Raw genomic sequence first — 24090 nt, forward strand, 5'->3', positions numbered from 1 at the left:
AGGGGGCGGGGCGGAGAGGGGGGACATTCCCAAATAGTTTCAGAGGATCAAGTGCTTAACTCTCTTCTAGGGTGGGCGGGGAGGGGGTTTTGGAGCGTCTTCTGTTTGAAGCTTTCAGGAGGCAAAAGGAAACAGATACTCTAAGGAAAAGGAGGTTCTCTCCTTGAGACCCAGTTATATTCCAGAGAGGGTGTGAAAAAAAAATCGCTTCACCATAAATTTATCACCAGCCTCAGATAAGATCGAAGCGTCATGTTCACCTTTCTACCTGCTGACCTCTCCACCTCTGTGAGCAAAAGGTTCCATCATTCATTTGTCATCAGATCGTGTGTGTGTGTGTGTGTGTGTGTGTGTGTGAGAGAGAGAGAGAGAGAAGAGAGAGAGAGAGCGAGCATGCGCATGCGCGTGCATGCACGCCTGTATGTGTGCATGTATGTGTGTTAACTTTGTTGCTTGCATTTATATGTATATCGGTGCTGAGGGATTTGAATTTGGGTTCTCATGCTTCATCAGAGAGCACTTTACCCACTAAGTTCTGAGCAGCCTACCCCATGAAATTTCTCTTGAATAGAATGGCATTCATATAAGGCTGGAAATAGCATTGATTATCTGAGCCATTGGGACTGCTATGAATTTGAAATAAACACATTCTTTGAAGTAACCTTTGGTTTACATTAGGCTACAGGCTTACCGCGCTCCTAAATCTCTCAGTAAGTTGTTCTTTTTCTTTTCTTCTTGAGGCAGGCTCACATAGGCCAGATGTTGCAGACATTTTTTTGTTTGTTTTTCGAAACAGGGTTTCTCTGTATACCCCTGGCTGTCCTGGAACTCACTTTGTAGACCAGGCTGGCCTCGAACTCAGAAATCCTTCTGCCTCTGCCTCCTGAGTGCTGAGATTAAAGGCATGCGCCACCACGCCCGGCTGTTGCAGACATTTGTTGGAGGGTAACCCCCTAGTTTATGTTGCCCGGGGAGCTCTTCTAGGTACTGAAAAAGTAGCTGTGGCAGTGAAAGACAAAAACAGTCAAGACAACAGTATGTAAGGCGTGCTTGGAACCCGCGGGTGAGGACTGATGTCCCTGCTGGTCCTTCACCAGGCAGCAGCGGGAGAGAGGATGCCCGATCCTCTCTCTGCAGCAGCTTCCTCGGTGTCCATCGGCTCCAGAAAGCCGGCCACAGGTGGAGGGCTGGAGAGTTCTCCGCTCAGTCCATCCAATTGGTGCGCCTGGTGCCGGATGCCGCTGAGGAAACAGCTCTCAGCGCGGGTGTCCTCCCGCTGCTCGAGGCGTGGGTCCCAGTGGGAGCCACCCCGCACCTCCAGGGTGTGCGGTTCGGGAGGATCGTGTGCAATGACCAGCGGCCGCTGCGGGGCGCTGTAGCCCTGCGGACAGCCGGGTGGGGCGTGGCCTGCGGGGCGGGGCGGGGAGTATGGGGCGGGCCCAGCGGGGCCCTTAGGCATCCAGACCACGCGCGGTGGAGCGTGGGGCGAGCGGCTGCGGGCAGGGAGCGCAGCGGCCCGCCGACGCGGGAGCGAAAGGTACTGGGCATAGTCGCCGGCTCCTGCGAGTGCTAGTAATCCTCCAGGAGCGCTCATGGGGACACTGGGAGGGGGCGTCGCTGGCAGGGGCGCGCTCCTTAGTGGCCGTCTGGCTCCGGGCGCTCTCGACGTCGCACGTGTGGGGAATGCTTGCCCTGCAAACTCTTCCGCAGCCCAGGACAAGGGCAGTTCCCACGGTCGTTTGGAGCACGGCTGGTCCCGCGGGGCCTCAGGGCCTTGTGCGCCGCCTTTCGGGCTCAGGATTCTCTCACTTGTCTAGGGCATTGAAGTGTATCGCTTCCTGTAGATTTGGGGAGCTGGAGAGAAGGGGGGATCATTATGGCTGATCCAAAAGGAGTTGTACTTCGTGAAGCTGGCCAAGAACGTTTCCCCCGAAGTGCATTGAGAGAATTCACGTGGTGGTAAGGTGTGTGTGTGTCTGTTTACCACTTTGATGGCATGAGACTGAGTTGTGAAACCTCCAGTTAGGTGTGCGACTGGAAAACCCACGTCTTCAAGCCTTAATAGTTAGAGCTGTGAACTGAAAGCGTCATACATAACCTCGAAGTTGACGTCAGGCTTTCCCATGGCGGGCATCGTTCCTGTGAGGCGAGGCTCTTGGCTGGTGGTATCCATGTGTATTAAATTGATACTGATTGAATTGGAAAGAACTTGGGCAGTGACCAATCACATCAAGGTTGTCTCTAGTGTTCAGATTGATACTGAGTAGCGGTTTCTCATCTTTAAAACATCTGTTGTGTGAGTAGTTGGCATAATTAACTTCCTTTGTTACCCTGATTGTGTGCTTAGCATATGGTGAGTAAGTTTTGTTTTGTTTTGATTTATCCTGAGAATACAATGGCCAGAGGATGGCTCCTCTGGCAGACTCTTGCCACCAGACAATTGGAGTTTGATTCGCAGAAGGTGTGACAAGGTGGAACTGACTCTCACCAGTCTTGGTGTCCTCTGACCTCTTCATGGGCTGAGGTTCATACACACACACACAACATAAATAAACTAGGAATTCATATTACAATTAGGAGGGTTTTCTGCCCTCTCAGCTTGAGGGAAGGAGCAGTCTGAGAAAAAAAAATGAGGGAAAATTGGACACCAGACAACAGTTAGTTATAAATTGTTGAGAAGTCTAACCAAAGCTGATTTTTAAAATCAAAACCATCACAATAAAAATGCTAGCCCTGGGGGCTGGAGAGATGGCTCAGCAGTTAAGAGCATTGGCATCTCTTCCAGGGGACCCAGGGCCAGTTCTCAGCACCCCCTTGGCAACCCACAACTTCACAAATATCTGCGACTCCAGTTCTAGTGAACCCAACACTCTCACACACAGCCATGCATGCAAAAACACCACCGCACATCAGTTAGAATAAATAAATTATAAAAATGCCAGGCCTGGTGGTCCATAACTGTAATTCCAGCCCTCTGGAGGCTGAGGCAGGGTCATTAGTTTGAGGCTAGCCTGGGATACACAGCAAAATTCTGCCCTTAAAACAAAACACCCAGCCTTGTTTGTTAACTCTTCGTTTGACCTTGGTAGCACCAAATGTTAACCTTTGAATTCTTCTTAGCCCATCCGTGTTTCCAAAGCCTATATCTTCCATATGAAAGCCAATAGCTTGTGCTATAACTCAGCTTAGCAACATGGCACACAGCTAATTCCCAAAGTCCTCTGCTCCACCCAGAGAAGATTCTGGTGCCTTCTGTGACCTCTTGCTCAGAGAGATGGAATACAAGAATAGCTAGCAGGCACAAGTACCCCATTACCCAGCTGAGGAACCCTTCAGTTACCATCCCCATCCCTATCAAATGGGTGTCCTCTTAATTCCCCCTTTGCTTCGCATTTCCACAACAATTTAGAGCATTCTCGAGTTAAAAGCAGGATATCAAGAGTAAAGCGGAAGCCAGGGAAAGCTTACAGTTTGAGCCTGAGCGGGAGACCGTGGTTTCCCTGTGGTGGACTCGGGCGTGTTCAGTCCGTGTAGAGTACTGTGTCTTTAGCTCACGTAGAGGCTTTAATTTCAAAAGCTTGCTTGAGTCCCTAAGAATTTGGAAAACAGTAATTTGTGACCCTGTGTCTCAGGGAAAAGTTTTTTTCTGTTTTTGTTTTTTTTTAAATACAGCTCTCAAGAGAACATTGCTAGGGCTTTGAAGGTTGAAACTGAGTGTTCTTTCCAAATGGCTTTACCCCACAACTCTTTGTTCCTTAGTGTGTTCTGTCTGTCACTGTTATTTCTTCAGGATAAACACAGCTCTCCTTCAGTGGTTCTTTTTTTCTTTTCTTTTCCATGAGACAGAGATCCAACACACAGAGATCCTCCTGCCTCTGTCAGAGAGTCCCTTCAGTGACTGTTGAACAGCAAGCTCTGAAGTCTCACCTGAAGGAAAGCCTTCTGGAGAGGCCCTGGGGTCTTTGTTGTGTAAGGGAGCTAGCTTGTCATGGTATTCTTAGGTTGAAATAGGTAGGAGCGGGTAAGTGAAAACAACTAGGTAGGTATTTAGCTTCCACTTGAAAAAGTGATGCGTGTAAAAGTTCTATTTATTTAAAAAAATTTTTTTTGAGATTTTTATTTTTTTATTTTATTTTATTTTATTATTATTATTTTTTTTTTTTTTTTTGGTTTTTTCGAGACAGGGTTTCTCTGTGTAGCCCTGGCTGTCCTGGACCTCACTTTGTAGACCAGGCTGGCCTCGAACTCAGAAATCCGCCTGCCTCTGCCTCCCGAGTGCTGGGATTAAAGGCGTGCGCCACCACGCCCCGCTGAGATTTTTATTTTAAATAAAATAAAATTTGATTTTTTTGGGGGGTGTTTTGCCTTTGTGTAAATCTGTGCACCGTGTGTGTGTGTGTGTGTGTGTGTGTGTGTGTGTGTGTGTGTTTGTGTGTTTGCAGTGCCCATGGAGATCAGGAGACTGGAGTTAGCAGGTTTCGAGCAAGTGGCTGCTCTTCCTTTGAAAGAGTAGAGAATATTCTAACCCGGAGCCATCTTTGCAGTCCTGTATTTATTTATGTACGGGCAGGGTGTTGCTATGTAACTATGCTGGCCTCAGATTCATGGCAGTCCTCCCTCCCTACTGTGTCTGAATGACAAATGGGGGAGGGGGGGCGGGCATCCGCATGCCTGGCTTCTAGTATGTTTAAGTAGCCAGTCACTAGCAGTCACTAGCCTGTGCCTGTCCTGTGTCTCCTCAGGACACCACCCCTCTCATTTCCTGTCCACAGCAATTTTTCCATAACAGCCAGCTCTGGAAATCCAGCTTTGTAAAGGCAAAGCTATTGTAGGTACAGATTGGGAGTCCCGTGCTGTGTTCCCTATTCTCCTCCCCCACACCCAACCCCACTACGGTTTCTCTTTGTAGTCTGGCTGTCCTAGAACTTGATCAGTAGACCAGGCTGCCTCAAACTCATAGAGATCCCACTGCCACTGCTGGGATTAAACATTTGGGACTCAGTGCTTCAGCTGGGATCAGTACTTGGGGACGATGTGTTCAGTACACTCAGCTTGTTAAATGTAATAGATAGATGACTCCCGTGAATTACAGCTGCAGAATACCCAGCCAAGGGTCCAGAATAGTACTCCAACCTGGAAGTATGCTTACGGACTTGCAGACTCTATGATTTTACTTATGTGGCATCACACCTGGAGTAGTCAGATTGACAGGGACAGAAAATAGGTTTTGGTTTACAGCGGGCAGGGAGAGCGTGCTGGGAAAGCATGAGCTCTGAATCCAGTGGTTTGTTTGAAGTTGTTTCTTTCTATTTTTTTTTTTAAGATGTATTTATTATTATACTTAAGTACACTGTAGCTGTCTTCAGATGCACCAGAAGAGGGCGTCAGATCTCATTACAGATGGTTGTGACCCACCATGTGGTTGCTGGGAATTGAACTCAGGACCTTGGGAAGAGCAGTCAGTGCTGAGCCATCTCTCCAGCTCTGTTTTTTTCTATTTTTGAGATTATAATATGCTTATACCACTCTCCTCCAATAGTATTTTAAAATAAAATTTCAGATTAGCCATTTCTGTTCATGATGCCTGTGTGTACCAGGGCACTGAGTTCAGGGACAGTGTAGGGTGGCCAGAGAACCTAGGATGACATCATCTGCCTCTCCCACCACCTCCTCCAGCCCGGGCAGGGAAGAGATGTAAAATCTAGTTGTGCTCCGATTGAAAGGCAAGCATTTATGTTATTTACTTTGGGGGGGGGGGCTCCAGTCTAAAGATGAAAGTCTCCACTCTCTGTGCCTCCACGTGCTAGGCATGTGCTTGACCACTGAGCTGGAGGGCTAGCCTCTGAAATGAAGTCATTCTGTCCTGATGAGGTAAACTTTCATTCTGAGCCTGCCTTGGATTTATTCTTTGTTTCAAAGTATTTGTACATTGTATTCTGCTTTGTTCAGTAGGCGTGGTTATGGGAGCATCATTTGCATATTGTTAGAAAGCTTGTGAAACACCAACTAGAATTTACCTAATCACAGTGTTCCTGAGCCTGAGATGCCATCCTCTTCTCTTCTCTTCTCTTCTCTTCTCTTCTCTTCTCTTCTCTTCTCTTCTCTTCTCTTCTCTTCTCTTCTCTTCTCTTCTTTTCTTTCTTTCTTTCTTTCTTTCACTTATCTAAAACGGTAGAATTGTAACTTGCAGGCTTTTCTCACATATAGGCTTCTTTATTCACTTTCACATTAGAAGCCTTTTTAATAAATTGTACTTAAATACTTTACACCCAGACATTCATGCTGTGCATTGTATCAAACAGCTCTAGAACTCAGTGGTTTAATCCAGGGGAGTATTTATCCAGTAAAGTTGGTGGTTTACACAAAAGCGAGTTGGTTATTTCAGGCTGGGTAGCTCTCCTGGGCAGTTCTCCTTCGGGTCAGTCAGGGGTCAAGATGCCTCCTTCTTTGTAATGTCACTGTCTTGGATTCCTGGCCTGAAAGTTCAAGGCAGAAGAGAGTGTGGAGGCTTACCATACTTGGCCAGAGCCAGCTACATCACTCTCCTTGAATTCAAGGAGTACCAGCCTGGGCTATGCTGATGGATACAGTTTGAATTTCACTTTGAAGGCTGAAGCAGGAGGATTGAGAGGATTGGCCATGGTATAAAACCCTATTTCAAAAGTATTCAAAAACCTTAAAAGACTAAATAAGCCAGTCTTTTTACTGGCCACATAAGTGTAACTGCCTTCATGGATATTTCCTGTTTTCAAAAGACACACACACACACTCAGTTTTTACAGTATAGGTGTGGATAACATCTTCATATAGGGCATAATCTTATCATAATTGCTCTAAGAGCAAATAAAATGGGATTATACCATCTATGTTCAAGAACTTACTAGCGACTGAAAAATATTGGCTTTATTCAGTCATCTGACCATAGAGAATCGTACATTTAAGAAATGATTGAGGAGGGAGATTAGCCCAGGACAAGAGTCTGCATGTCTCAGTGGCTTCTTAAATGTTATCATCACCATTTAAACTACTAAAGACTGCTGGCACGCTGGTAGTGTGAGACTTGTTCCACCTCAAAACAAAAGGCTTTAGCATGGGATCTGTCACGTAGTCACAAAATATGTGTCATTTGCTTTTTATAGGAAACTAAAGTTATATAGTTTGGTCCCTCTTAATTGCATGAAGTAAATTTGCTCCAGGAAAGCCCATTTAGCTCTGTCTAGTGTCTGACAGTTAGGTGGGGGACAGTGAAAGATCCTGGTACCCAGGCAGCCAAAAAGAAGGCTTAATGATGCTCACCAAGCACAGCCTTGCTTAATTTATCCATTAGTAGTTGAGGTCCTGCTGTTCTACCAAAAAATAATTTAAAAATTGAAATCTTTTGCAAGGTGGAATGTTCCCTAACCAGTGGGCTTAACCCTCAACATCCTGAGTAGCTGGCTGCTTAGACAGGCACTTTACCAACGCCACCACTTCCATGTATAGATACCTAGGGAGAAGATTCATCCTGCCTATATGTGTGTGTAGGGGCAGAAAAAGTAATTTTACTTCTGCTTCTCCGAGCTCTCAGCAAGGAACTTTGGGACAGAAAGACATGAGAAGAAAGCTGAAATTTAACTGTATGCTTTTTCTTCTGAGACAGGCTTTCTCTGTGGGCTTTGGTTCCCTGGAACTTTCTTTGTAGACCAGGTTGACCTCAGACAGAGATAGATCCTCTTGCCTCTGCCTCCTGAGCCCCGGGATTACAGGTGTGCACCACCACATCTGACCCACCCGAATTTTATAGATGTGCGGGAGGAAACTCGGGGTGGTAGAGGAACGTTGACTTAAGTTTGTTTTCAGAGAGGGGGGCGACACACAAAGGAAAAGGACCTTAATTTTTAGGGCTCTTAATTTGTTGGAGGGCTAAAGGCTTAGCACCAATTTTTCAACATAGATTTCTCTGGTGTCTGGTGTCGTCTTGAGACTTATAAGAAGCTAAAGTGAGATGCTTTTCCCAGTAAAGAGGGCAGGAGGCACACGGTAAATTATGTTCTGGTTTTCCACAAGTCCGGGCCATGGGGAGCTTTTCTTGCTTGACTTAATGGAGTAATGGTATGCAAGGTCTGGGGCTGGGTGCTGTTGGGAGCTGGTAAGGCCCTGGGTGGGGATGGGAGAGGTGCACTGGATCAGAGGTTTAGCACTCAGGAGGCAGAGGCAGAGGCAGGCGGATTTCTGAGTTCGAGGCCAGCCTGGTCTACAAAGTGAGTTCCAGGATAGCCAGAGCTACACAGAGAAACCCTGTCTCGAAAACCTCAAACAAAACAAGGGAGCTGGTGAGATGGCTCAGTGGTTAAGAGCGCGGACTGCTCTTCCGAACGTCCTGAGTTCAAATCCCAGCAACCACATGGTGGCTCACAACCATCCGTAATGAAATCTGATGTCCTCTTCTGGAGTGTCTGAAGACAGCTACAGTGTACTTACATATAATAAATAAATAAATCTAAAAACAAAAAACAAAAAAATCTAGCTCCCTGCTTGTTTTATTATTATTATTATTATTTAATTTGTTGATTGCCCTAAACATAGTTTTTATAGCAGTTCTGGACTGGCTTCTTGCATCCAGCACCACTGCCATCTTACATGATGGCATAGCTTGGAGCCTTTGGGCAGCACCCAGTGACATCATTTGCGCATTCTGAGCACAACAGCAGTTTACCCTGCAAGTTAAATCTCTCACTGCCTGAGCTCACCTATACAGACACCTGCCACTTCCCTCCATCAATGGGAACGTTGGTCCCGAGGCTTCAGAGAATGTTGGAGCTCAGATTGATGCTGAAAGTGAGCAAGCTCTGGAACAATTAGTACTCTGACCTAGGATATCCCGATCTTTTGAAAATCAGGCCAGAAGGTTCACACTCCGCACTGGAAGAGGGGGTCTGAGGATCTGCAGTCATGATGGTCCTCAGCCACACAAGCCTTAGAGAGAAACCCTGTCTCGAGAAATTACATTTAAAAGTCAGAATCTAGGTGAAAGTCGGAGAGTTGGGGTGTAAGGAAGAGCTTAAGTGGGTGCTTCACAAGCAAAGAATGCCTGTTTAACCATTTGTGATGCTTTGGTTTTAGTTGGTTTCGAGACAGGGTTTCTCTGTGTAGTCCTGGCTGTCCTGGAACTCACTCTGTAGACCAGGCTGGCCTCGAACTCAGAGATCTCTGCCTGTCTCTGCCTCCCGAGTGCTGGGATTAAAGGTGTGCGCCACCACTGATACTTCTGATGCTTTTTATTTTTTAATCATTTATTTATTTATTATATTCTTCAGACACACCAGAATAGGGCATCAGATTCCATTACAGATAGTTGTGAGCCACCGTGTTGTTGCTGGGAATTGAACTTAGGACCTCTGGAAGAGCAGACTCTGCTCTTGACCTCTGAGCCATCTCTCCAGCGCTGGGAAGAAATCTTAATTGAAAAAAAAAAATGTTTCCCTAGAATTGGGCTGTAGGAATGTCTGTTTATAGGGCACTTTCCATCTGATGGTTCCACATTGACTCAGGTCATTGTGGGCACCGTCACCCCTAGTCTGTCTGGTGGTCCACGGTTGTATACGAAAATGGACTGGGCAAGCCATGAGGAGCAAGCTGGTAAGCTGTGCTCCCCTATGTCCTCTGCATCACTTCCTGAATGATGGATCACAAGCTGTAAGGTGGAATAAACCCCGTCTTCCCTAAGTTGCTTTGGTCATGATGTTTCTTTCTTTTTTTTTTTTTTTTAAAGATTTATTTATTTATTATGTGTAAGTACACTGTAGCTGTCTTCAGACACTCCAGAAGAGGGCGTCAGATTTCATTACGGATGGTCGTGAGCCACCATGTGGTTGCTGGGATTTGAACTCTGGACCTTTGGAAGAGCAGTTGGGTGCTCTTACCCACTGAGCCATCTCACCAGCCCGGCCATGATGTTTCATCCCAGCAATAGAAACCTTAAAACATATACCTAAACAACAACAACAAATACGCAAAAAGAGAGATTAAAAACTCAAAAAAAAAAAAAAAGTCAAAGGACTACACCCCTCAGTGCATTACATGATTGCTGCTGTACAAAAGCTCTTTTTCAGAGCTGGGGCCAGGCTAGGATGTGGCTCAGTGGAGGAGTGTCTACTGAGCATCTCTGGAGAATGACCCTACATACACACACACACACACACACACACACACACACAACCACAGAGGAGGCGCTGCTAAGTGGTAGCACTTTGCATCTTACTCACCTCACCTTGCTGAGATAAAATCTGATGTTTTACACACTGAAACATAAGTAAACACTGTCATCTAATTGAGAGCTAGTTAACTTCCTGTTGGGAGACAGAGAGAGGAATCGATTTCACAATGATTGTTCATAGGGACCTAAAGGAGCCAACATATTATCAAAGACTTTTTTTTTTTTAAGTAGTGAGCTGCTCCTGCCCCACAATATTTGATATATGGTAAAAATTACTAGAATTCAAATGCTTTGCAATTTCGTTCTGGAAGGTTCTCTAACAGCTATTGTCTATTGTTATTCAAATGGTTATTCCTCTTCTCTCCTTCACAGCTTGAGTTGCTCTCTTAAATGGCAGAATTTCTTTGCTCTTTGTGACTAAGCTCTGCAGAAGCCTTTTGGAACAAAGTATACGATCTCTAAAAAGAGTATTCATGTATTCTGACACAACAGAACCAGTTGTCTAGATATTCCGTGTGGCTCAGTCTTTTTAAATCCTAAATGGACAAAGTTTATTCTTCCTTCGGTGAAGAAGATTGTACGAACAATTTACTGGCTGTCTTAAAAGTGACCATGATTTTGTGTGTTTGAAAATAAAATGTAGGGGCTGGAGAGATGGCTCAGCGGTTAAGAGCACTGACTGCTCTTCCTAAGGTCCTGAGTTCAAATCCCAGCAACCACATGGTAGCTCACAACCATCCATAAATAAATCTGATGCCCTCTTGTGTGTCTGAAGACAGCTACAGTGTACTTAGATATAATAATAAGTGAATCTTTTTAAAAAATTAACAAAAAAAAGAAATATAAAATCATGCCCAATTTTGCTGCAGACCTCTGTGCTACCATGTCCTCCCTACCCAACCTTTGGAATTATCTTTAAAGTACTCCAAGAATAAAAGAATAAATCCTAAGCAACATTTAGCCTGTGTTCTGGATCTCCCAGCCCGCTGGATTGGATGGAAGTCAGCATCCCAGTTTCATAAGGCGCATTTCTGATTAGTGTTGATGGAGGATGCGTTCAGTGCTCCCCAAACAAAAGCCACATTATACCTGATGGGCTTTGTATTTAAAAAGCAACACCAGAGGTTGCGAGAGGAGAATGTTGTGCTGTAGTTCTGATCCAGGAGAGCCCAAGGATTGAATATAAGCTGCTCTGAGATCATCACTGTACAAAGCTGCCAGATGCTATTAATTAGGGCAGAGTGGGTTGCTGCATTTGGGCAGGGAGGCAGACTGCTCTCTGCAAAGCCCAGTCCGTCCTCTGAAAAGCAAGTAGACTTTTCTTTTTCTTTCTTTCTTTCTTTCTTTCTTTCTTTCTTTCTTTCTTTCTTTCTTTCTTTCTTTCTTTCTTTCTTTCTTTCTTTCTTTCGCTTTTTTGTTTTTGAGGCATTTGTTCTCGGCCTGGCCTGTTTCCTCCCTGCTCCTTGTAATTAGCACAAGGAAAAGTGGTTTCCTTGTAGTTAGCATTGGTAATGTGTCTGAGAACCCAGCCCTCCACATTCAAACCTGACTGAGTTGCCTTTCTTGAGAACAGACAATAATGATGCCCTTTTCAGGAATCTGTTTCATGAAAACCTGGCTGACTTTAAAGAGAGGAGAGCAGAGCTGGCCACCGTCAAGGCTTGGGTCTGATTTCACGTTTGAGGGCAGCCTTTGTGCCCTCTGCCAGCTACTGCCCCTCTGATCACTGGCCCTGATGGCTTAGACTGAGTGGCATTGACTGTTCCTCTGGCTCTGAGTCACAGCAACATTGTTCTTACTCCACAAGCTACCACTCTGGTCTGCAGAGGGCTCACCCACTGCCTCCCCTGGGAGCTGCGGGCTGCCCTGGCCCAGACCCCGGGGAGCTGCATAAACACCCATGGGGGCGGGGCAGAGCTGCTCTTGCGCTCAGGCCGGTGGTACATTGTTCTGACAAAGCTTAAAAAAAAAAAAAAAACCATTTACTGTGTGAAAATGAAGAAGCAGAAAGACTCAGTACACTGCCATTTGAAACGTCAGCAACATTAAGGTCGGCTTGTTTTACTTTTTAAGAAAAGAGTGGTTGGAACAGAATTTGGCTTTTTTCTCAGCAGGGAACTTGTGACCCTGGCATCCTTGATAGACCCTGATGAATCTTCATGGTCCATATGAGGTTTGCATCAGGCAGGCTTCAGATATGTTCATCCTTTGTGTGTTCAGGCTTGTGAAGTAGCACCACAATTCCTCCATGGTAAGCTTGTGTTGTCCTTTCTCCGTGATGCCTCCCTCCCCCTCCCTCCCTCTTTACCTCCCCCTTCCCTCTCTCTTTACCTCCCTCCCTCCTTTATGCCCCTTCCATTATCTCTTGTGCTTCTCCCTTCCCCTCCCTTTCCCCTCTCCTCCCTTCCCTGCCTCCTTGTCTCTTTTTTGTTTTGGGGCAGAGTATCACAGTAGACATCAAGCTGGGGGCTGGCGAGATGACTCAGTGGTTAAGAGCACTGACTGCTCTTCCAGAGGTCCTGAGTTCAAATCCCAGCAACCACATGGTGGCTTACAACCATCTGTCATGAGATCTGATGCCCTCCTCTGGTGTGTCTGAAGACAGCTACAGTGTACTGACATATAATAAATAAATAAATCCTTAAAAAAAGAAATCAAGTTGGCCTCAAACTTGTGACAATTGTTTTGCTACTTCTTGAGTGCTGGGATCACGAGTCACACAACAGAGCCCAGCTTGGCTCTAATCTCTTTTTCTTTCCATCGTATGTATGCATGTGCATGTGGAGGCCTGATGTTGATGTCGGGAATTGTCCTGGTTCATCTTCCAATGTATTCATTGAAACAAAGTCTCTCAGTCAAATTCCAAGCTTAGCGATGAGGCTTGGTCTTCCCCAGTCCCTGCAAGTTTTGGGGATCTGAATCGGTCCTCAAAGGTGCGTAGCAAGCACTCTCATCACTGAGCCATCTCCCTAGCCCTTGTAATTTCTTCAGTTAAAATATATCAGAGCTGGAGTGATGCATACGTATGCACAGTTAAATAAAATTCATCAATTGCTTTCCTCACTTATGCTGATAAATTCTCTTTGTTTATCTGGGTGAACATCTAGGATCTTCCAGCATTTACGTAGCAACATTCCTAGATCCTCCCCCCCTTCTCCTCCTCCTTCTCCTCCTTCTCCTCCTCCTCCTCCTCCTCTTCCTCCTCCTCTTCCTCCTCCTCCTCCTCCTCCTCCTCCTTCTTCTTCTTCTTCTTCTTCTTCAGAAAACCTGTATATTTTTACATTTATTTACATTATGTGTGGATTGGGATATGGTGTGCCATAGCAAGCAGGTAGATGTCAGAGAACAGTTCTCTGCTACCATGTTGGCCCTGGGAGATTAGACTTGGAGTTGGCGACATGTGCTTCTAGCCACTGAGCCATCCCCCCAGCCCCCAGCTTTTCCCTGTGTAACTATATACATCCTGTTCGGTTTTCACATTAAGGTTGCCCTTTTTTTCATCGTTGTTACTCGTTCAGGAACACCAGTGTGTGTTGAACTGGAGAACAGATTAAGAGTGAGCTTTGAAAGGAGGCTTGTAATTGGCCACTGATCACAGTGCGAGCGTATTGATTAAAGAGCGACCTGTGGCCTGAAGAGATTTCTCAAGATTAAGACAAGGAGTGAGCTCTGAGCCATTGTACCATTGCTGGGGATTTTAGTCAGGGCCTCACATATGCTAAACAGTTCCTCTATCACTGACACATATCAGCTGTGCTTACATGATTCTAACCTCTAGTTATCATTTTCCTATATATGGTTTTTTGTTTTTGTTTTTTGTTTGTTTGTTTGTTTGTTTTTGAGACAGGGTTTCTCTGTGTGGCCCTGGCTGTCCTGGAACTCATTCTGTAGACCAGGGTGGCCTCGAACTCAGAAATCCACCTGCCTCTGCCTCCCAGGTGCTGGGATTAAAGGCGTGTGCCACCACACCCGGCGTATTTTATTATTTTTAATCCATGAGTTTACTGTTTGTCCAGATGATATTTATTTATTTATTTAACTTAACAGAAGCCAGGATAATCTGGGAACAGGGAGCATCATTTGAGAAAATGCTTCCATTATGTTGGTCCATAGGCAAGTCTATGTGGTATTTTCTTGATTACTGCCCATTGTGGGAAGATCCAGCCCACTATGGGTGGTGCCATCCCTGGTCTGGTGACCCTGGGTTCTGTAAGAAAGCAGGCTGAGCAAGCCATGCTGAGCAAGCCAGTAAGCAGCACTCCTCTATGGCCTCTGCAGCAGGTCCTGCCCCCAGGTTACAGCCGTGCCTTGCCTTCATGATAAGTAGTAAGCTGAAATAAGCCATTTTCTCCCCAAATTGCTGTTGGTCATGGTATTTATCACAGATTATAAGCCTAAATATGACACTGTCCATTTTCTGGTCAGAGAGCAGGAGGCTGAACTAGCGGGAACTTTCCTCTAAGGCCTCCTCTTGCCTGGAAGATGGCTCTCCTCTCATCTACACTGACATGGTCTTCCCTGCATTGCTTGTCTGTGTCCCGCAGTATCACCAGTCAGAGTGGAGGAGGGCCCTCCCTCAAGGCCTCATTTGAACTTCCTTAGTGCTTTATAAGCTGTTTCCAATGGACAGTCACACTCTGACAAAGACTGTGTACATGTATTTTTTTTTTTTTTTTTTGGTTTTTCGAGACAGGGTTTCTCTGTATAGCCCTGGCTGTCCTGGAGCTCACTTTGTAGACCAGGCTGGCCTTGAACTCAGAAATCCGCCTGCCTCTGCCTCCTGAGTGCTGGAATTAAAGGCGTGCGCCACCACGCCCGGCGTGTACATGCATTTTGAGGGGACATTTACCTTGAAACACTCCCCATTTCCTACTCCCATTTTCTTCCTTCCTTCCTCTCCCCTTCCCTCTTCTCCCTTCGCTTTCCTAAGTTTCCTAGGCTGTGCCTGAGTAGTGCTGGTTTAGAGTGTTGAGAAGAGATTTAGCATAAAGTAAGCTTTATGCTAAATCACCTTGCATCTGTTGCAAAGCTGGTGCTCATAATTTAGGATTAAAACATTTGTTTGGGGGGTGGGGGTGGAGAGATGGCTCAGCAAGCAGTTAAGAGCGCTGACTGCTCTTCTGAAGGTCCTGAGTTCAAATCCCAGCAACCACATGGTGGCTCACAACCATCTGTAATGAGATCTGATGCCCTCTTCTGGTGTGTCTGAAGATGGCTACAGTGTACTCATATACATAATAATAAATAAATCTTTAAAAAAAAATCATTTGCTTGGCAGTGGTCGTCATCTCAGACCTTTGCTGAATGTTCAGCAGGTCCTTCCCCACTGAGCCTTCAATTCATGCCTCAAGTTTATTTATATTTAGCTAGCCATCAGTCCCTCAACAACGCAGTGTCCTTTGCTAAGGTCTTCTTCTTGAAGACAGATTCTTCAATGTTTGTTTGTTTAGGTTTTTCAAGAAACCGTTTCTCTGTGGAGTCCTACTCTGTAGGCCAGGTTGGTCCAGCTCAGAGATCCCCCTGCCTCTGCCTCTCAAGTGGTGTGATTAAAGGTGGCCGCCACCACTGCCTGGCTTGGGATGCTGTTTTAAAAACAACATTGAAACTATGTCCATAAAAACTTTATATCCTATTAGCTAATTCCTTAAAACAGATTACCAGAAATTAAATTATTAGGTAAAAGGAATGAATATTTTAAATATTTATACCTTAACACGATATTTAGTCAAATTAAAAGCCTTATGACTTTTTCAAAAATCAATAGAGACCATTATTTATTTCAGATAATATGAATTTAGATAGGGCAAGAAAACAAAAAGCAACCTTAACCTCATGTTTGCCCCTGGATTTCCTTGAAGACAGTCTTTCATTAGGTTCTCTCTCTCTCTCTCTCTCTCTCTCTCTCTCTCTCTCTCTCTCTCTCTGTGTGTGTGTGTGTGTGTGTGTGTGTGTGGTGTGTGGTTATAGGTGTGTCTGGGGGTGGGAGAGGAGGTAGGTGTGTGTACTGGGGATGAACCCAGGACATTATTTATGCCAAGAAAGGACTTCACCACTGAACTGCATTTCTGCCCCTTTTTGTTCACCTTTGGAAGCAAATATCTTTGTTTTGGGGTACTAGAAACAAAAGTCAGCCTGCCCAATTTATCAATTAAGTGTCAAACCACAACCCTTCAGTAACAGACCTGTGCCTTTATTACGGTCTGAGATAATAGACTACGAAGTCTCATGCACTGTGCTCGGGAGGATTATTATTAGTCTCTGTAGCTCCAAGCTGCCCTTGTTCCTCAGTAAGAGAGTGAGTCTCATCACTGGTGGCGACATTGTATCTAGTAGTGTGAGCTCCTGCATCCACTGGCAGGGACTCTACTTCCTTTTGACCTGATTAGGTGTCCCGTGTTAGACTAACAGGCGGCTGGAACTTGCTCTGCATATCAGTAGTGTTTCTTCTGTAAGCTAAAACACCTCTTTCGTCTCTTGCAACTTGATCATACATGCCTCCTTACAGAAATCTGAGCCTTGCTGGAGTGTTATCTACAAGCACTTACATCTTTTGTTTGGAAGCCAGAGCAGAAATGTCACATGATACACAGGAAAAGATCGTGTGATCTTGTGTATTCATTTGTAACCTGCCATGGTTTGCCAAGAGTCTTTTGTGAGTTAATAACACCTTTCTAGAACTTTCCTTGCTTCCATCTGAACTACTTTGTAACTTTTCTTTTGGGGAAGGGGGAGGGGGTTTAGTCTCAATTTTGAGTTCAAGTTTTATTCTGTCTGTATAGATTTCAGAGGGCTTGCTGGCAGGACCCACCTTGACTTTAGGGACAGAGAAGTAATGGAGGAACTGTAGGGACTGAGAAGGTAGCCAGGAAATGCTGCCAAGCAGAGGGAGATTTCAACAGGGTTTGTGGGTGTGTCAAGGAGGAAGAAGTAGAAAATTTTCAGAGAGTCTGAGTGAATTCTAAAACAAAAAGAGGGCCTGCTAAGACAAAAAGGGACTTTCATCTTCCCAGCTATCCTTGAAATCTCTGGCCCACACAGATCTTTAAGAATGTGTGCTGCAGGGGCTGGAGAGATGGCTCAGTGGCTGAGAGCACTGGCTGCTCTTCCAGAGGACCTGGGTTCAATTCTCAGGATGCCACATAGGGGATCATAGCTGCATATAACTTCTGCTCTAGGCGATCTGACATCCTCATACAGACACACACACAGGCAAAACAGCAATGCACAGGGACTAAAATAATAAAAAAAGAATGTGAATTGCTGCCCAGTGAATAGGCATGTGTTTCCTTCCTCCCTCTCTCTCTCTCCCTCTCTCTCTCTCCCTCTCTCTCTCTCTGCTTGTGCAGTGATGGAAGGAGGATTTATTTGTTTGTTTTGAGACAGGTTCTTTCTATGTAGCCCTGGCTGCCCTAATAGAATTCACTTTGTAGACCAGGCAAACCAAGATAACATGGACTCCGAGATCCTCCTGCCTCTGCTTCCTGAGTGCTGGGATCAAAGGTTACCATACATGACAGTCTCTGCATTCTTTTTGTTGTTGTTTTGTTTGTTTGTTTTGTTTTTTTCAGACAGGGTTTCTCTGTATATTCCTGGCTGTCCTAGATAGAACTCACTCTGTAGACCAGGCTGGCCTCGAATTCAGAAATCCACCTGCCTCTGCCTCCCAAATGCTGGGATTAAAGGCGTGTGCCACCACGCCTGGCAGTCTTTGCACTCTTAATCCCAGCACTCAGGAGGCAGAGATAGATGGATCTCTGAGTTCCAGGCTAGCCTAATCAAGAGTCCCAGAACAGCCAGAGAGAGAGCTACATAGTGAGACTCTAAAACAAAAAACTAAAGGTGAATAAAAGAAAGAGGAGGGGGCTGGTGAGATGGCTCAGTGGGTAAGAGCACCCGACTGCTCTTCCGAAGGTCCAGAGTTCAAATCCCAGCAACCACATGGTGGCTCACAACCATCCGTAATGAGATCTGGCGCCCTCTTCTGGAGTGTCTGAAGACAGCTACAGTGTACTTACATATAATAAATAAATAAAAAAAAAAAAAAAAAAAAAAAGAAAGAGGAGGAGAGGAAAAGGAAGAGGAGGAAGACGGCAGGAAAGGAAGGGAGGAAAGAGGTTTGAAGAGTTTGGAAGATGGTGTCAGTTTGAGGATCAGGCTGGCTTTGAACTTGCCATATAGTCTCAGCTGCCCGTAAAGTTTCCCGGGTCTCCACCTACCAAGTGCTGATATTACATGTATTGCCACCATACCCAGCTTTATATGTTTTTAATCCTTATGCTTCTTTTGCTTCTGTGTATGGATTATCTGAGGACATTTTAAAAATGTTTTTACATGCTTGTAAATTATGAATTTATAAGAGATTTCTTTCTTTCTTTTTTTTTTTTGTTTTGTTTTTTGTTGTTGTTTTTTCGAGACAGGGTTTCTCTGTATAGTCCTGGCTGTCCTGGAGCTTACTCTGTAGACCAGGCTAGCCTCAAGCTCAGAAATCTGCCTGCCTCTGCCTCCCAAGTGCTGGGATTAAAGGCGTGCACCACCATGCCTGGCTTCATAGAAGAGTCTTAATTGACTTTTAAATGATTCTTTTCAGTGAACAGAGTTTCCCACTTGTTGAATTAAGGTTGGTCAATTAAACTTCACCCATGTAGTCCCCAATAGAAAAACTACAGTTCAGTTAGTATTTATCAAGTTACAAGGTGTATTATTCATAAATACAACAAAAACTTCGTCCTGAATGTAGTATTAGTGAGATAATTCAACTTTGGCATTGTTCTTATTTGCAGAATACAATCCCCTTCACTATGAATTATGAATTTCATTTGGTAGATTGCCTGTTATCTTAACCGGCCTCTCAACTATGTACTAGACATCATCTCTGTATTTAGACTCTAACAACTGTTTATATGCTCTGTTTAGAAGTGACTTGTGTTGTAGATATATTAGAAGTCAAGATGGGAAGGCCATAGACTAGTGACATCAGAGTTTGGTTCATAATGCTTATTCTCATAATGCAGTCAGTGACTTGAAAGTGGGGTTTTAGAAAGATTGGAGGGCCTGGAGAGATGGCTCAGTGGTTAAGAGCACTGACTGCTCTTCCAGAGGTCCTGTGTTCAATTCTCAGCAACCTCATGGTGGCTCACAACCATCTGTAATGGGATTGGATGCCCTCTTCTGGCGTGTCTGAAGACAGCAACAGTGTACTCATATAAATAAAATAAATCTTTAGAGAGAGGAGAGGGGGAGGGGGAGGAGTCGTTGCAGATTTCTCTTTCACTGGTGTCTCTATAGGGCAGGCCTAGGCTGCTCAGCCTGCAGACTGCATCCCAGCATCATCTCCTAGACAGCATGCGTCTGAGCAGCTGTGATGCGTGTGCTGAAGGTGTGTGACCTGAAGTGCGGTTTGAAGCTTTTCTCTTGCTTTCAGGCACATCTTAAAGTGTAACAGCTGTGAGCCCACCCAAGTCCACTCAGTGCTGATGGAGTCCTCGCAGCAGTGGGCCTCACATTCCGCCTTCCTTCCTTCCTCAGCCTCCCCCAATAGACACTACTGATGAGCAGAGATGCCTCCATAAATCATAGGTGCCCGTGGTCATCATGTGGGTTTTCCCTGCCTGCCCTGGGACAAGCCCGGAGCCATGTGCATACCAGCAAACACTCTGCTACTGAGCTCCACCCAGCCTTTCCACCTCCTCTTTTGTTGTATTTTCTGGGGTGGGTGGGTGGGTGGGTGGGTGGGTGGTTGGGTGATGTAGATATATATCTCAGTTTACCAAAGCGTTCAATAGTCCCTTGTTCTCAGCATCCTGAGATGCTCACAACTGTGTGAGCCTCTGCAGTAACCACTACCCACCCACTACAAAAGAAGCTTTTCTAGAGCTAGATGGACAGACAGACACATCAGACACATCATGTCTATCTAGAAGAACATAGCTTCTCTGCTAAGGCCATGACCTCCCCAGCCAGGGGCTTTGACCGTGTACAGACCCATGTGAGCTGTATCCTTTAGAGCAGGCGTCACATTTAGTCAGAAAGTGGTTGTTACCCCGTACCAGACTTACCATGACTGCACCAGTGGGCACGTCTTGCTTGACGGTTTGGTCGTAAGCATGCAGGGGCCATAGCTTGGTGAGACTGTTAATGTTCTGTTTCTCCCAACAGCCTTGCATTAGTAACTCAAGCCCTATGAAGGCTAGCTCTCTGGCTGAGCCTCCAACCCTGTTCCAGCTTGATTTCTCTATGTGCTGTGACAAGAACAAGCGCCTTCTTCGGCAGTAGGGTCTTACCATCTAGTTCCACACCAATGGCAGGTGCCTTCATTGCTTTGGGGACTTCAGATCTGGATGATTTTTTACTTAGTTTAGTTAAATAGTTTGTATTACCTATAATCTTTCATCTAAAAGCGAGAAGCTGCTTCAGGGAAACATCTAAAAGCTTGTCAATCTGTGTGGCAGAAATCAAGTCCCCACTGATATCCTTTATAAACACTTAAGATGTGCTTGTATATGGGTAAGATGTTGTCTTTTGAACTTGGAATTTTGCTTCAAATTTTATTTTATTTTTCTGAATGACTACAGCTTTTCTAGGTAACCTATAGTGTTTCCCTGGCCATCTACATTTTTAAAATCGTATTTTGAGGAGCTTGATGGTTTCTTAAGACGTAGTATATAATTTTCTAAAAATTTTTCTTTGAACGTTGTTTCTTCCTGATTGCCCTTTCTTAGCATGTCCCTACCCACATTCCACCCCCTTTCCCCGTAGTTAAACATTTATTTATTTCACTTTAAGAAAAATGATTATTGTCTAGGACTTACTTGTCTCTCCTAATGAGGCCCTGGTGCTGCCCCCTGGGCTTTGTGTTTTCTTCAGAACTGATAATTACCTCTGCGCGCCTGTACTCAGCCCAGAAGTCAATTGCAGAGGGAGAAGAGGACGCACAGGAAAGGTCCATTTATAATGTGTGCTGTGTGAGTAAAGTTCCTGATGCTAAAATAGCATAGAACAACATCAGGCAGTCAGGTCGACCCTGTCTTGACACAGGCACACAGATGCGGTAGCTGCCAGGCTTTAAATACTCCGTGTGGTGCTATTTCAAAGCCCAAGGGTTTCTGTTGCTCTGATGAGACGCCGTGACCAAAAGCCACTGTGGGAGGAAAGGGTTTATTCCTTCTTACTGCTCTCAGGTCACAGTCATCACTGAGCGAAGTCAGGACTGGAATTCAAGACAGAAATCTAGGGGCAGGAAGTGAAGCAGAGGCCACGCCCACTGGCTTGCTCGGCTTGCTTTCTTAAGCCCGCTGACCCAGGGGCAGCACCATCCACTGTGGTCTCAGTCCTCCCACTTCAATCATCAAGAAAACGCACCGCAGTTTTGCCTACAGACCAGTCAGTCGGGTAAGAGCATCTTCTCAGATGAGCTTCTCCCTTCCAAAATGACTCTGGCTTGTGTCAGGTTGACGTAGTTTGCCAGCACAGTCTTGTTTACTGCCAGCATTTTGATTCACAACTTGGCCCTTATCTGGGTCATATTTTTTAAAAAATGATTTGTTATTATTTTGAACTGTGTATGGACGTGTGTATCTGCACGTGGGTATCTGAACAAGAATGCAGGTGCTTTTAGAGGCCAAAGGCATCAGATCCCTGGAGCTGGAATTACAGATGGCGGTGAGCTGCCTGAAGTGCGTTCTGGGAACCAAACGCTGGTCCTCTGGGAGAGAGCCAGTACTCAGCCACTGAACCACCTCTCTAGTCCCCCAAATTAATGTATGCATGTATCTCCAGTCCCCCCAAATTAATGTGTACATGTATGCACCACTTGTACGGATGGTGCCCACAGAGACCCAAAGAAGGCCTTGGATCCCCTGGAGCTGGAGTTACAAACTGTTGTGAGCCACCTTGTGGGTGGTGGGAATTGGAAGAAAAGTCAGTGCTCTTAACCACTGAGTCATCCCTCCAGTGCCCTGTGGTTTTTGTTTGTTTGATGGTTTGGTTGAGTTTGTTGTTGTTCTTTGATTGAGGCTTCCTGAGTCACGCCTCTTCAACCCTAAGTCCGGCCAGTAGTCACTGGATCCTATGTCTGGGCCGTAAGAGCAAGACAAGCAGCGTTCATTCGTGGTCTCTGCTTTAGTTCATGCCTCTAGGTTCTTGCCTTGAGTTGCTACTTTAGTTTCCATGTAACCTGTAAGCCAAGAGCTAAAAATAAAAAATAAAAATAAAGATTAAAATAAAAAACCTCTTGCCTCACTCAAATTGCTTTGGATCATTGTTTTATCACAGCAACAGGGACGAAAACTAGGATACCACCCATTCCTGTGCAGAGAAATGGTAGCCGCCTCCCTGGAGGAAGGTCATGTCTACTCCCGGGCATCTACTTCCTTAACGGACTGACCTGCTCTGTGGGCCTGAGCAAGCTGTTTGTACATTTTTTTTTTTTTTAATTCACTGGAGTTTCTCTCTCTCTCTCTCCCCCTCCCCTCCTCCCTCCCTTCCTACTTTCCTTCCTTCCTCCCTCCCTTCCTTCCTTCCTTCCTTCCTTCCTTCCTTCCTTCCTTCCTTCCTTCCTTCCTTCCTTCCTTCCTTTCTCCCCCCCCCCCTTTTAGTTTTCTCCCAAGCTCCGTGTAGCCCGGGCTGCCCTAGACCTCACTTTTGCTGGCCTTGAACTCAGAGATCCGCCTGCCTCTGCTCCTCAGTGCACACCCATGCGTGTAATCGGGTGTGTAGATGTACTGGTACCTGCAGAGGCTGGAAGCTGTGTGCCACCACCTCCTGGCTTAGAGTTTCTTTTAAATCAGAACTTCAGAGTAGACTTTCTCCTAACCTGGCATTTTCATTTCAAATTCAGACATGTTACACATTTTTGTTTTCTCTTGTCCATGCCTTCTAGTGTGTAATTGCCATTGTGGGTCTGCTGAACTTACTTTATAGCATGTGTTTGTCATACTTTTAGAAGTTGGTTTTTCGAGACAGGGTTTCTCTGTGTAGCCCTGGCTGTCCTGGAACTCACTTTGTAGACCAGGCTGGCCTCGAACTCAGAAATCTGCCTGCCTCTGCCACCATGCCTGGCTTACTTTTAGAAGTTTTAATTGCCAGTTCTTGTCGTGTGTATGTTTGTGTTCACATGTGTGAGCACGTGCTTATATGTGTACTTATAGAGGCCAATGGTCAGCTTCAGGTATTGCAGGAAATATTAAAAAATGAACCGGTACGTTCCCGCACTTGCGCCGGCAGCTCTCTGTCCCCGCTGTGGTACCGCCGGCTCTATTTCTACCACCAACTCTCCAACAGGGCCAGAGCTCCAAAGTTCCTTTCAATGCCATGCCAGCCCTATGCAACAACCGTCCATCCCATGGTCAGCCGCCACAACACCCATCAACCCAGTAGAATCAAAATTCTAGAAGCTTATAATTAACCAATCAGATTTATGTATTAATAAATTCTCAATTTACAAGGTGCCAATATAATAATTTCAGAACCGGGCTGGTGAGATGGCTCAGTGGGTAAGAGCACCCGACTGCTCTTCCGAAGGTCCAGAGTTCAAATCCCAGCAACCACATGGTGGCTCACAACCATCCGTGACGAGATCTGGCGCCCTCTTCTGGAGTGTACTTACATATAATAAATAAATAAATCTTAAAAAAAAATAATAATTTCAGAACCAATTGATAATGATAAAAGCTTTATCTCAGTTTTTCTAACCCTATGGTAACATAACTACCTGTGGCTGGTTAAAACCACGCTGGTTCATGTCCGCCTCCGCCAGTTCATGTCTGCCCACCCTCTTGGCCTTCCACCTTCTCCCCTGAGATACTCCCTGTCTCTTCAGCTCTTAGCTCCGCCTCCCTTTTCCCTGTCCAATCACAGGCCTGCTGCTGCCTTAATGTGATTGAACAGGGAAAATCCTG

At 45.4% G+C, this 24090-nt stretch overlaps 1 protein-coding gene across 2 annotated transcripts in view; it reads left to right on the top strand.

Annotated features, from left to right (window-relative positions):
• Positions 1-1468: 1468 nt before the first annotated feature.
• The window catches only part of Ankrd6 (ankyrin repeat domain 6), a 148162-nt gene continuing 125540 nt past the window's right edge, over positions 1469-24090 (top strand). For both annotated transcript variants that reach the window (XM_021160920.3, XM_029476792.2), the window contains exon 1: positions 1469-1537. The gene's annotated coding sequence lies outside the window, so the exon portion shown is untranslated. The remainder of the gene's footprint in view (positions 1538-24090) is intronic.

Source organism: Mus caroli, unplaced genomic scaffold, assembly GCF_978045245.1.
Source record: "Mus caroli unplaced genomic scaffold, Mus_caroli_1 scaffold_6, whole genome shotgun sequence".
NCBI lineage: Eukaryota > Metazoa > Chordata > Mammalia > Rodentia > Muridae > Mus > Mus caroli.